General features: G+C 38.2%; 1 protein-coding gene across 3 annotated transcripts in view; it reads left to right on the plus strand.

The window, feature by feature from the left end:
* Positions 1 to 407: 407 nt before the first annotated feature.
* The window catches only part of LCLAT1 (lysocardiolipin acyltransferase 1), a 114929-nt gene continuing 101835 nt past the window's right edge, over positions 408 to 13501 (plus strand). The window contains exons 1-4 of one of the 3 annotated variants that reach the window (XM_032683541.1): positions 434 to 527; positions 657 to 749; positions 5913 to 6028; positions 6560 to 6802. The gene's annotated coding sequence lies outside the window, so the exon portion shown is untranslated. Of the gene's footprint in view, positions 528 to 656; positions 750 to 5912; positions 6029 to 6559; positions 6803 to 13501 lie in introns of all 3 variants that reach the window. The other 2 variants (XM_032683539.1, XM_032683540.1) reach the window with 2 other exon arrangements.

Here is a 13501-nt window from a genome sequence, read left to right on the forward strand (position 1 = left end):
AAAAGCTGAAAATACACCCCGTTTCAGGGGAAAGTTAAAGAGAAATCATCTCCTCACGGCAGTGGAAATCATGCCATGGTCGTTTTCCACTGCTCTCACACCCGACAAGCTATTTTATGACAAATTCCACAGCTAAACAGTAGTAGGGTTTTCCCCTTCGTGCAGCGCCGTGGGGCTGATGAATCACTATCCCTTTTCAGCTGGTAACTAAATTGAGACGGGTGCTTTGCCTTCCCGAGTGCCAAAGCCCCCGGGGAGCGGCACCACGGCTCCGTGTACCCCAAAAGACTCTTCCGAGCCCCCCTCTCCAGACAGGCCGGGGCCGCAGCTCCCGGTAGGGCCCCGCGGGGTCCCTTTAAGGGAGGCCGGTCCAGGGGCGTTGCCATGGCAACGGCGTGACAGCCGTGACCGGAAGTGGTCCGGGTCAGAGGCCGCGCGAACATGGCGGCGGCCCTGGCGCCGTTGGGCGATGGCGGCGGCGCGGCGGCTCCCTGAGCTCCCCCCGCCGCGGCGCTGCCCCGTCCCAGGTGAGGAGGGGAGGGGGGGCCAGGCCGCGGTGCTGGCGGTGGCAGCGGCTCCAGGGCTCCGCCGTTGCTCTGGCCTCGCCGGTTCGTTCTCGCCCGCCGGGCTCTCACCCGCCTCCCGTTTCTCTCCAGGCATGGTCGCCGCGCTGTAGGAGGGCGGGAGCCGCAGCGATGGAGGAGAGCCCCTGAGCCTGTCTGCGGAGGCGTTGCGCGTGTGTGAGACGTGTACGGTACCCAAAACCTCGGTTTCAGTGCTACTGTTTTTGTTGCACTTGAAGGAATAAACGGAGGCCTGTTGCTATAGTCTCATCCTTAAAATTTTTCCTGTTGGGAAAAGTGGAGTCTCTTGTTTAGACCTGCACGTACACAGAAGTCAGTCAGGTTTTTTCCAGCTGTAGCTGGGTGGTTTTAACTGGTTACTGTGTCATTTTTCCCGTTAGTGTTGGCGTGTGCTGCTGTCTGGGCTCGCTGTGCCCTCTGGCAAAGCTAAACTTTGACCTGAATGGTCTCTTGTGTAAGAAGTGCAGGGTGGGTATCAGAACAAGGCTTGTAGCTTTGTACAACTGGGCTGTTCGGGACATAGCTGTGTCTGCAAGGAGCTGCATAATAAAAATAAATACTGGAGTTAAACTGTGTGTGCAACTTCACGTTGGCGCTTATGTGTATTCACTGTTCTTGGTGGTCACTGGACTTTTTAAGTCTATACTTATGCCAGAGCACAGCGTGGACTACGCTGATGGGTAGTGTATTTAGCTTATTGATTGAAAGTATCACTGTATCTCACTTACTTCATAGCAGCTGGCTGTTCTATTCAAGACACCACCCAGTCTCTGCTTTTGCACCACTGGACTTTTCAGTAGGAGATACCACAGCAATATTTTAATGTTTCTCAAGCATAAGCTTATTCTGCTGCAAGAGACTAACAGATGGGTTCCCCCCTTCCCCGTCCTTCTTCTTGCTTTATAAATTGGACTTTTCAGTAATAGGTACAGCAATATTTTAATGTTTCTCAAGCATAAACTTATTCCACTGTAACGCAGAGATTAACAGATGGATTCCCCACCCACCCTCCTGCTTTATGAAATGGGGAAACGAGGGTAAAAAACAGAAAGCCAAAGTATGTCTTAAATTGAACACAGGAATCTAAAATGAGTTGGTTGAGTTTGTAATAATGTTTTATGGTATTATCTAATACTCTGAATGCAAAGCTGCAGTGGCAGCTGTACTGTCTGACTCCTCAGCAAATCAAGGTACACTGTAACATGTGAATACATAGTTTGGTCAGTGTGTGGGCTGCAGCTGAGGAGTGTGGTCTCACTCCTTTGCCATCACTGGCCATGAGTTATTGCTACTCTCTTTGTAGTGGATTTAGTGGTTGGATGATTTCAGGGACAGTTGATCTAACAGTTTTATGGGGATGGCTTTCTGTCAGATGGAAGCTATTCTAGGGATTGTTTGCTCTGATATGAATGAAAGCTGCTTCTCCTTCTGCCCTAATATAAACCAGCTGTGGGTCAAGTACAATGTGAAACTGTACCTTGAGAAACCAAATCTCAAGTTGGTCATTCAGAAAATCGGAACTATACTTAAAATTTCTGAAAAGCTTCAATTAAAAAAAAAGTCAGCCATGTGCAGGGAATATGTGGTAAGAGTGAAGGGAAGGACTCTTTCCAGAGTATTTTCTCTGTTCGCTGCTTGCCAAAGTGTTTCTGTGCTGAAAGAGGGAAGTCACCTACAAAGCCTTCATTCAATATCAGGGGCTGGTCCACCATATGCACTCAGTGGGGCAGAATTTTGAAGGAAAGATAATATTGTATCCTGCTGTAAAAGCCACACTGAAGTTGTGCAGGGAAACCTTGATTCTGATATGGTCCAGCTCCTCAGCCTTGATGAGTTCTGCTTTCATGGAGTTGCCTGCCCTCTTCACAAAAGCAATCTGAAAAGAAAATTGAAAGTGTAATAAGGTGTCTTCTTCACACCCACCTGGGGTTAAGATTTGCTGGATTTAGGATTTTGCTGGATTTAGGATTTTAGTGGTGTTAGGATTTGCTGGATCAAGGAACCCTTTCTGAGTTGCTCAGGTGGCATATGTTTCATCTGTTCCTACAGCGTCTCTACTTCTTCAGCAGCTATTTTTAGTAAATCTAGATTCTTAATTCTTAGATTCTTAATCATCTGAACTATCTTAGGTATAAATCCTCTTGTCCTTCTGCTGGCTTTCTACCTGATTCCATCCAAGACTTTTCCCTATAGAGTTTCCTTCTCTTAATTTTTGTCTAAACAGTCTCATGCATCTTTTCTTTCCTGCCACTTGTCCCGTCCTTCAGTGTGCTGCTACCCCTTACTCCTCCCAACTCTGCTTTGCCAAAACACATTTTTTACTTTTGTTGGCTGCTTCTTCCAGCTTCTTGGGACATGCAGAGCTTTTCTGTCAATTTATACTTTCCTCCTATCTAGTCATCATTTACAAATGATCTGTCCTTCTTTCTCCTGTTCTCCACTTAGTCTTGTTCAGGGCTGCCCCTTCCTTGTTCCCTTATTTCTTCAGGTTGTGATGCTGAGAATGCCCAAACAAGATTCCTCATGTTCTGTATGAGGTATTGATTTCCATAGTTTGATTTAATGTTTTATTAGAAATGGCCTGAGGAGAGCTGCCTTGTTTTTGTTCTGTGAGTGGTGTTTGGTCTGCACTCAGAGCTAAGAGGGAGGGAGATGGAACCTTTAGAGAGTTACCTTTTTTAAACAGGTCCCAGCTGAGTGTGGGCAAAGGCTTGCAGTTTGAATTCACTATTTGTTGACTTGGCCAAAAAAATAAATTGCTCCTGAAAGGCAGTTCTGCACTGTAAAGTCCATTGCTGCTGCTGCAGGGCACAGCGAGATGCAAGAGAGCTGTGTTAGCAGAAATCTTGAAACACAGACATCTCTCCTTTTTCTACATCTTTTTCTCTTAGCTGAGCTAGTTTGCTTCTGAACTTGAATAAAGTGAATTTAATTTACTTAATTTGATTTGTTTGTATTAGGGTTTCTTGTATGGTTGGGCATTAAAAACTGGGAGAGTCTTTACTTGTCAGTACAAAAGTAATTGCTTCACTGTGTTCACACACTCTTTTCTTGAGTTTGCGAAAATTAGTTTGCCTTTAATCTGACAATAGGCTTAGGTGATTCCCCCCTGCTTTTTTTCACCTTGCTTTTAAGTGTGCTCTTCCAAGATTTTGCATCTGTGATACAGAAACTCCTATGACTCTTGAGGAGCTTGTTTTGGGCATCCTTTGGTATAAAACCTGCTATTGATGTTGTCTTAGGTATCAAGAGAGTAGGTATTGCTTTCATTGCAGTGGTTCTGAAAGTACTGCTTAATCTCAGGTGCTTTCTCATTAAGCTTACAATGATTTTGTTATTTTTAAGGCATCCAGCATCTCTTATGGTTGAGAGAAATCTTCTGCTCTTCTCTTTTGATGGCAGCTTCAGAGGTGCTATGAAGGCTAAATGAAGAGACTGCCTTAAGAGTCTATATGAAGCAGTTATGTGGATCACCACACGCTGCTTGTAGAAAGAGAATTAATTTTTTTGGAAAAATTTCTCTAGTCCTTTTTAAAATTACTGTTTGATTTACGATGTTCCTATGAACTGCTGTGTCCCTAGACATGCTCACAGTTCCTTGGTGCTTTCATATATGAATGACAGATTGTTCACCAGATCAGTGAAAAAAGAGGCTGGATTGCAGTCAGAAGAGTCAAAAGATAACCAAACACCCAGGCTTATAAAGGAGACCAAGAAATAAAACACAACCAAGCCATTAGTTTTTCTTGCTAAATTAAAGGCAAACAATGAAAGACAGTGCAGGTACTGACAAGTACCTGCAAACATAATTTTTAAACAGTAATGGAGTTACTTTGATTTTCTGGAAACCTTTAAGTTGCATCAAACTGCTAATGATTGTTGCAGGTCAAGATTTAACTTACTGTTCAAAGTAACTGGAATTCACAATGGTTATACATGACATTAACAAACAGATCTGGGGTTAGTGTGTGATTCTGTTTAATTTTTGTTTCCTTTTAACTTTTGCGTGGTCAGTATGATAATCATTCCACCCAAATATCTCTTTGGAAGACCCTCTCTGGTGTTTGAAGGTAAAAATGTCGCTGCCTTGCTACACGTGGGAACTTGGGTGAAATGCCTCTTGTGCACCACTGGTGCAGTTTTAACAGTGATAAAAGTGCTGAAAATCGTCTGTTCAGCTTTGAGGGACAGAAGCAACAGATAAAAGATTCCATGACTTTTTTTTTTTCCCCCCCTCAAAGAAAATTCTTTAAGTAATTAATTCCACATCACTTGGTAATTTTGCTCTTAGGTTTCGTTATGGTTACTCTTATCTAGTGTTGATATTGATGTTTAACATTGATTTCCCCAGTCTTCACACAAGCAGCGCTCTGCAGCCTTCATTTGTTTGGAACAAGTATTAGCATTATGTGTTTTGAATTCAGAAGATAATTGCATATCTTGCAAATTACCCAATGGCTGTTTCATCTTGAAACATTTAGAAATCCATTTCAGTTTCTCATAATTATAATGTTTTAGTCAGACAGCAATCTAAACTTAGGACAGCACTTTGGCAGTGATATGCTTGTTTTTCTAAAATGAGAACAGTTTCTGTGGTTAAATTTTCCTTTCATTTAAGTATAGATTTTAATCAGCATAGGCCAAACTTTTCCAACCATCTTTAAAATTAGCTCAAGCCATCTTTTAAAAAGTATGTTCTCCTAATGTGATTTAACTTATGTAGAAAAATGTATGCAGAAATTAATGGGTTTTTAGCTGATTAATGCTTTTGAAGTGTTTTTGCAATTTGTTTGCAAAAAATGTTTATAGACAGGCTCAAATATGATGATACTAGTAGTCTCTTTGTAAGAAATACCACTGAAAGCAGTTCATGCTGTGCTTCTGAAATTTGAAAGGTAGCTGTTCAGAAAGAAACTGTAAATTCCACTCATCAAGAGCTAAATTACAACATCAAAACAAGGTAAAATGCCGCTGTTTTTCCAGACTTCCCTGCAAGCATTGTTGTGGAGATTACTGAAGTTTTCGTTGATCATCTTGTACATCTTCAGGCGGGGTATAGTTACCATTTTCAGTTTGTGAGTTAAAGTTGTAAATAGGTGTATAGCAAGTGTAAAGCTTTGTGTAGAGGATGGGCTACATTGTATGTATTCCCACACAGAAATGGGAAGGAGTTTGAATTGTATCTGTCAAGTGGCTATTACAACTCTCTGAGTTACTGCTAAACATTTGGTAGTTTCAGTTTCTAGAAAAGTATTAAGAAAACTCACAAGCAAAAAGACCCCCAAAATTGTTACCAATCTTATATCACTGTTTTTTACCCAAATGCAGGAGAAAAGGTCTTTGCTGTACCCAGAAAGTTTTCCTGTTGGCAGAGCGTTCAGAGATCAAGGGAGTCAATCTGTCAGCAGGCTTCTCTTCAGATAGACCATTTCTTCTGGTCGCAGGTAGAGTGAATTCCTTTCACAGAGAAATGTGAAGACAAATGTAAGAGAATGATGAGTTCTGTGGATTTCCATTATATGGAATGCAGGATGTTTTTACAGGAGATGTGCTGGTTACCTTTGATACACTGTTTCTCAAATGAAAATAATGTCGAAAAAATTCTGTCCTGGTTTGGACATGGAACTGTGAGAAAGCTTACTTAGTTTTTCAGATGCTTTATTTTATTATTCAGACACTAGAAGGACTAGATCCTTCTAGTTTTTAATACTTACAGTAATCATACATCTGTTCAGCTGATTTGCTGTCAAGATCACATTTGTTACTGTGACTTTAGTGATCTGCTAAAATGCCAAGAACAATGGTTTTGAAAAAGCTGTTAGTACTATAGGAAGAATAAGCAATAACAAATTTATTAATGAGTGGTAAAACGTACCTTTTTTTTCTAATTGCTGCAGCTTATGCTGTTGCTTTTGAGAAACTTAAGTGAAACAAACACTTTTTAATTTCACTCAACTTTTTTTCCCCATGAACAGGACTAACTCTTCCCCAGAATTCATGTGATACAGTGGGAATTTCTCAATCATTCTGCTCACTGAATAGCAGTTACATGCTTTGTGCTCATTGAAAAACAGCTTTTAACTCTTCTGGTGTGGTAAGCCAGGAGACAGTGGTGACTACAAGCCTGTCCATGGAAGATAACTTTTCAAAGTGAGCCAAGCTGCAAATGGGCTTTCAGGCTATGGTCAGAATTTGGAGCTTGTTTCTGGTTCTGCTGTGTAAATTTTTGGGATTGTGTATCAGCTGGAGTTAGAGGCCATGTGCACCAGGGAAGTCATTGCTAGGTTCTTTAACAAAGCCAAGGAAAACTACAAAAAGTTTCTCAAAGAGCAAAACAAATAGAAGAAATACTTACGTGCTAAGTCTACTGAGAGCCAGTTTATTTTTTAATTTATTTTTTTTTTAACTCTCCACTTGTGGAAAACCTCTTTTTCTTGAGTACAATATTTTAAGAAGTGTGAGGTAATACCACTCAAGGTTATTGAGCCAACGCATAGAATCTGGTAAGGTAAGGCTAATAATTTCCTATCAGCCTCCTGCATAGACAGTAGCTTTCTTCTGATCTTCCCTCTTCCATGTGAAAACAATGCTGCATCTGTCAACTTAACTAGTGAGTTCCCTTAAAAATAAAACAGTTTTAGCAATTTCTTTTAAGGTCTCTTGCCCAGGTCAGTGCATTTGTCCTTGGGACAAGTAAAAATGATGCACTGCCAGTGAACTGTTTATGTGTAATTCATCATCAGATAGTGGAAACAGTTAGTGTTCTGGGAATTGGCATGCCTTTCACATTTGGGAAGGGGGTGTTGGTTTGTTTTAATCTCTCTTAAATAATCGCAGACTGTCTAGGAAGATGGAATGTAATGTTCTGGTTATGTTTGATCTTTCTAACCTTTGGAAATAGACTGTTTCAGAAAAGGATTGGTCTTGCTGCATTTTTTGCTTTCTCCATCAGATGGATACATTTTGCACTAAAGTTTCCTTAGAAAAATACTTGTGTGTCAATGTGATTTACAATAAATCTTTTGCAGACTCGTCTGTTTCTAACCATTGGAAGTGACAAAGGGTGTGTCTCTCCCAAAATTATGGCTTTGCTCAGAGAAGTGTGTTCTTTTATTAGGAACATTGGTTTTGAATTTTCACTTGAATACCAAGTTTTAAATGAAATCCTTACAGTATCCACTATTTCCACGGGTCTACTATTCATTACAAAATTTATATTTCATTATTTTGTGATGAATGGTTCTATCTTTAGATACTTCCAATTCCAATTTACTTGGAATGATAATTTCTGCAAAAACATATCTCGAAGAATATTTTTACTTGTGTTGTACTAAAGGTGGACATTGCACTTTTTGTGTCTCAGTCGTACTCTGAAGAAAGAGTCTTGATTTTTTTCGTAAATATTGAGAAGCATTTAGTTTTGCACCTCTGTTGGATACAGGGTTAGATGTTGGACAGCGTCAGCTCCACTAAGCAGTAAAAAAGAGTCACACTAAGACAATACTTGAACTGAATGGCACATCTTATTTAGATTTTGACAGTGAGTAAAAAAGCAGCATGTTTATCTTATCTACCACCTTAATAGTTTTTGAGTGACAAATGCCTGCAAAGATGTCAAGGGTCAAAGAGCTATTTTTTTGTGTGTGTTCTTATTACAGCAGGTCATCAAAGGACCTTGAGAGATGACTGATCTGTAAAATTGAGGCAATGGCTCTGTAGTTATGGAAGGATGGAAATTAGGTATACGCAGAAGCAAATGTGGCTTGAGTGGTCACAATAGGCATATTGCTAAAATGGTTGTTGAAAACATAGGAATACATCTTATCTTCTGTCTAAAGGGAAAAATAGCTGAAATGATGTGGTTTTTGTTAAAGTAATTGCAATAGGCTAGTCTACTGAAGAACAATATGACATGATACACAGCACCCTTGAGCAGTAGATATCTTTGAGAACGTACTAACAGCAGTTATTTTTAATTGAAGAAAGAACCTTATGAAGAGTTTAGAGGATTTAGTAAAGTTTGGTCCTTTCAGTCATGTGTGAGCAAGATTTTCTGGCCATAGCTTTGGATTTCAGTGCAAGGGATTCTCTATGTACAGTTTTAACATAGATGATAATGTTTACTAGAAGTATCACAAATTTACATACTAACTAGGTGATGCCCAAAAAATGGAAAACAGTAATTGCAAAATTTTGTTGTACAAAGAGTTGCATAGGCTGCAGAATATTTTAGAATGAAAATTTTCAGCAGTACTGAAATTTATCTGATCTGGCAGACTAATATATTAGAGTAATTAGTTGCTTACAGTTAGTAAGTACTTAGTAAGTGCTAATTGACTTAGTAAGTACTTACTTGAGTACTTAAGTTTTTAAGTACTTAGTTATTAATTATATAGAGTAATATTTTAATTAATGCTTATAGCATAACAAGAGGAAAGGGAAATTGTCTGAAGGTATTCCTTCATCACTTGAAGACTCCTGTTACTGCTGTAGCTTTCCAGCAATTTAGCCAAGGGTTTACAACCTTTACAGGGAGTAAGTATTACAAACTGCAGAGCAAATGCCTTTGGTCTCAATATCCTGTAAAGATTCTATTTCCTGGGATTTCTTGTCATGTGGAACCTTAGTTCTTCTGCGTTCAGCTGGTACAAGTCTCCCAGCTCTTCGGAACTTGTGTTTTGGTGTTAGTGTGGAGGAGTGGCCTGGCCTTTGGAGTTGTATCTTCTGTGAGACCTCAATATCTGTCCTTCTTTTGAGGAAGGTTATGTTGTACTTTTCTGCTGATTTCAATGTCTTGAGTGATTTTAATGTTTAGAGTGAAGTTATCAAGAGCTTTCATTTCTGGTTTGGGAGATACTTGTTATGGAACTGTCAGTCACTTGTTCTTAAGAAGAAACCCACCATCTAGTTAACATCTCTCCCCTAAGTTGAACCTTACTAAGATCTGTCAGGTTTCCACCAGACATGGACTGAAGAGTAGAACATAAAAGTGAAGTTCGTGTTGGAATGGGATCTGGAGAGAAGCAAAGTTGTGGGCAAGTATTTTTCCATTTTCCAAATGTTAAGCTTCAACCAAGTTAATAATATTTCTCCAAAAACATTAGTCGGCTAATTTAAAGCAAAACTCTAGAACTGTTATATCCCACATGGCATGAAACATTCCTGTTGGTTTTTTTTTTTCTTGGTGTATTAACTTCTTACACAGAAAGGAAATGAATTTTAGAAAGAATGTTATACATAAACCATTTGAGACATTCTCTGTTAAGGAAATACCATCTGTCAAGAAAGATGCAGCCAATGTTGAGTTATATTAAAAACATTTTAAAGGAAATATTTCTCAAGGAAAAGTGCATTAATTAAAACATTTTAACTATTTTTGCTCTGGAAGAAGGTTAGAAAAGTTCTATATAAGCATTCTAAATGCAATCATAATTAAAAGCTCAATTTATTTTTTCGGAAGGAAGTTACCTTAGATAAGTTGCTCCTTAATGTAGAATTAAGACATTTTCTGACTCCCATGTAACTAGGAGGAAAAATAAAATTAAAAAAAAAAGACTTGGAGTCATTATAGTTTATTACCTTCAAATTCTGTAAGCTTGCTTTCGTTGATTCTTCTTGGTGGACAGAATTTATTTAATATGAAAACCCTAAGACGTAACTTGTTTTCCTTTGGAATGTTTTTATTTGAAAATCAGTTCTTTTATGAGTGTTTAGTAGCAGTAGAAGAGATTATTTTGCTTCTGTGGAGGAAAATAGTGAAGTACTCAAAAATGTACCTTAATCAGGCATGTGAAACATTAAATGTGATAGGATTTGGTCTTTCTTTAACCCAGTCTAGCCTGCTGGCTTTAAGGAGTTGTACACTGAATATACAGATTTACTGTAATGGTTTGAAATACAAGCTTTTGGTTTAATTAGCACTTTGCTCTTTTGCCCATTTACCTGTTGATGCTGTCAGATCTACCCTGAAATGTAGCAATGCAGAAACAGTTACGTCTGTTACCTTTCTAGGTGATGTTCCAATTGACTTTTTTTTTTTTTTTAATGTAGCTGAAGAGTTTGAAGGGAAGGCTTAGGATGATATGGTTATGTGACCCATTTAAATGTTGAGGTTTTGATTTTTGAAAAGGATACATATTGCACATGGGAGTGTTAGATCTTCCTCAGCTTAAGATATCCTACCTTATCATCAGAGTGTTTTCCTTTGTTCCTTGAAAATATTAAAATGGCATTTCTCAAGTTACATGATTGCTATTAGAGATGAGCAACTGTTATTCCCCCAGATTCTCTTCACAGTAGGCTTGTGATCTTAGCCTTTGTTAAAATACCAACAGAAACATAAGTACCAAATGATATATGGGCTAAATTTTTTAATGTCACCCACATCTCCATATTTGAATTGATAGGCTCTAATTCCATTAACACATTCTCTTTTTTTTCTCCTTAGAAAACTTGCTGTTCAGCATGGCTTGTATTTTAGGAATGCCTTAAAGATTTAAAGAATGTGGTCTGTAGAACACATTTTACTTGTTGCGCATACTTGATGTCGTATCCTGAGCTAAATAAAGGAGTGAAGATGATTAGCTTAAGGTTTCTGTAAAGTGCCACTGAAGAGTTAGATTTTATTTTTTACTTAAAAGCAAGATATGTATCATTATTAACAGTAACTAATTGCGATCCTTGTATTGAATAGTAAGATTTCAGGTCGGACATCTATAAAATAAAGAATGCAAAGCTTTTGCAGCTGCAGCTGAAGCTGATAGCAACTGTGAATTGTGCTTGTGATGTACTGCACACTGACAAATATTCTGAAAAAAATTAGTCTGGAAACATTCCAGATTAAGCAGACACAATTCATATGCTGTGTGCTGTAGGCCTTGAGTTATAAAAATGTAAATAGGATCTTTTGTGAAAATAAATTACTGAAATATAACATTTTCAGATAGTGGTATAATAAACATAAGATGGAGGAAACAGAAAAAAATAGAGGGGGGAAAAAAAAGGCTATTTTTCCTAGGATTTTAATAGCTTAGTCTAATTTTAGCACTGTACTATGAGGAGTATACCACTGTTGAAGCATGTGCATTAGATGAGGCAGGGTTCCTGTTTGAAAAAACAAACCAACCGGGAAGCAACAGCCTTAACTCTGATGTTTTATAATTTCTGTATGTTTCGTTGTGCAGCTTCAGTATCCCAAATGTTTTTTGAGGATAACATGAAGGTGACAATTTATGAGGAGCGTGCTGGGCGGTGCTGCATCCCCTGAGCAAACTGTACTTATACTGAGGATAATTACCCTGCTAAAGGTGATGTTCTTCCTCAAGTAAATTCTGTTGGTGCTGATCTGGCCTAAATGCTCTTCAGGCTGAAACTAACTATTGTGTGTTAGGCTTCCACAGAATCACTTCATCTGTAGTCTGAGACTGTGCTTTCCTGGCAGTCTGCGTTATTGTATGCAAATGACAGATATCCAAGATCAATGCTGACTCCAGAGAGAAGTCGATGGATTGAGTTCCTGAATATAGTATCAAGATCACTAACCATATCAGTGCCAGGAAAAAAAAAAGTCTGTCACTATTCCAAGTTATTTCTACAAAGAAGTTAATCGTAAATGATTCTGCAGTTTGACTGAATTATACTTTATGGCTCTCACTTAAATCTTGCTTTTGTCCAAAGTGAAATAGTTCCTTGTCTATTTACGTATGCATGATTGAGTGTATGGTTATTGTTCCAAGGAGAAGTAAAAGGATAATAGCCTCTTCTAATTTGTCAACTCACATTTTGAAATTCTTTTTATAGTAACTCTTGTGAAAATTGTATTAGCCATCTAGGACCACTTTTTTCAATTTCAGAATGATGTCTCTGCAATCAAGATGAAGGATGTTGATTGGGATGCCTTTCTACCGAGAAATTAATACTGAATCTCTATGCTTTGACTGACTTTTACTGTCTAATTGGTGGTAGACAGCTTTGCCTAGTCTTTGTTGGCTTTCACAGCCAGGAATTTAAGCCTAAAAATGTACTTTTTTTTTTTTTTTTTTAATCTAAATGTACTTTAGACTTTTATGGAATTAGAATTACACAAAGCTTTTTGGTGAAATGACGGACATCTTTGCAGTTGAATAACTTGGAGATGCATTTTGAATGAGGTGTGAAGATTGGAGTTTTAGTTTCATCCTGATTTATCTTATTTGATGGTCACTTAAATATTTTTTTCAGCTTTTGATCGAGAATACAGTGATAACCTTCATGGATATATCTGATGACAAATTACAATTAATGCCTTGAATTCCCTACTAGTAAAAAAATAATATCCCTCTAAGAATGCTTAAAGTAAGAACTTTGGTGGGAAAAACTGTTATCTTTTCAAAGTATATTTCTCTTACCTGATCTGCGTAATAGAAAGTAACTAAATTATGTTATCAAAATGTGTAACAACTCTATCAAAATTGCATATTGTAGATGTTATTTAATAGGGCATCCTGCAGCTGACTTGAGGTGGTTCTTAAAGTATAGAAAAACCTACTTGCAGTTTAAAAGAGTCTGTTATGATATCTCTTGAGGTAATTTCCCATCTACATGCTCGATATCTTTATCTGACAGTATAGAAGCTAGAGACAGAAAGTTATAAAGAGAAATTATTTGACTGGATAAACTGTTATGGGAGGGTTGATAGCTGAGTCCCATTTGCCATGTTGTGTTGAATTGTAGCCAGATATTTTGAAATACTTTAAATCCCTGGCGTTCTTGAACAACTAGAGGAGAATCCTTTTCTAATATTCCTTCTAAAAGAGATTATTGTTTATTTTTGTTGTAGTTTGGTCTAAGATTTTCAGTGCACTATCAGGAAATTATTACATTTTTCCTCATTGACTAATGCAGTCAAACCTGATTTGAAGCTTGGAATACGTTACCAG

Source organism: Chiroxiphia lanceolata, chromosome 3 (genome assembly GCF_009829145.1).
Source record: "Chiroxiphia lanceolata isolate bChiLan1 chromosome 3, bChiLan1.pri, whole genome shotgun sequence".
Classification (NCBI taxonomy): domain Eukaryota; kingdom Metazoa; phylum Chordata; class Aves; order Passeriformes; family Pipridae; genus Chiroxiphia; species Chiroxiphia lanceolata.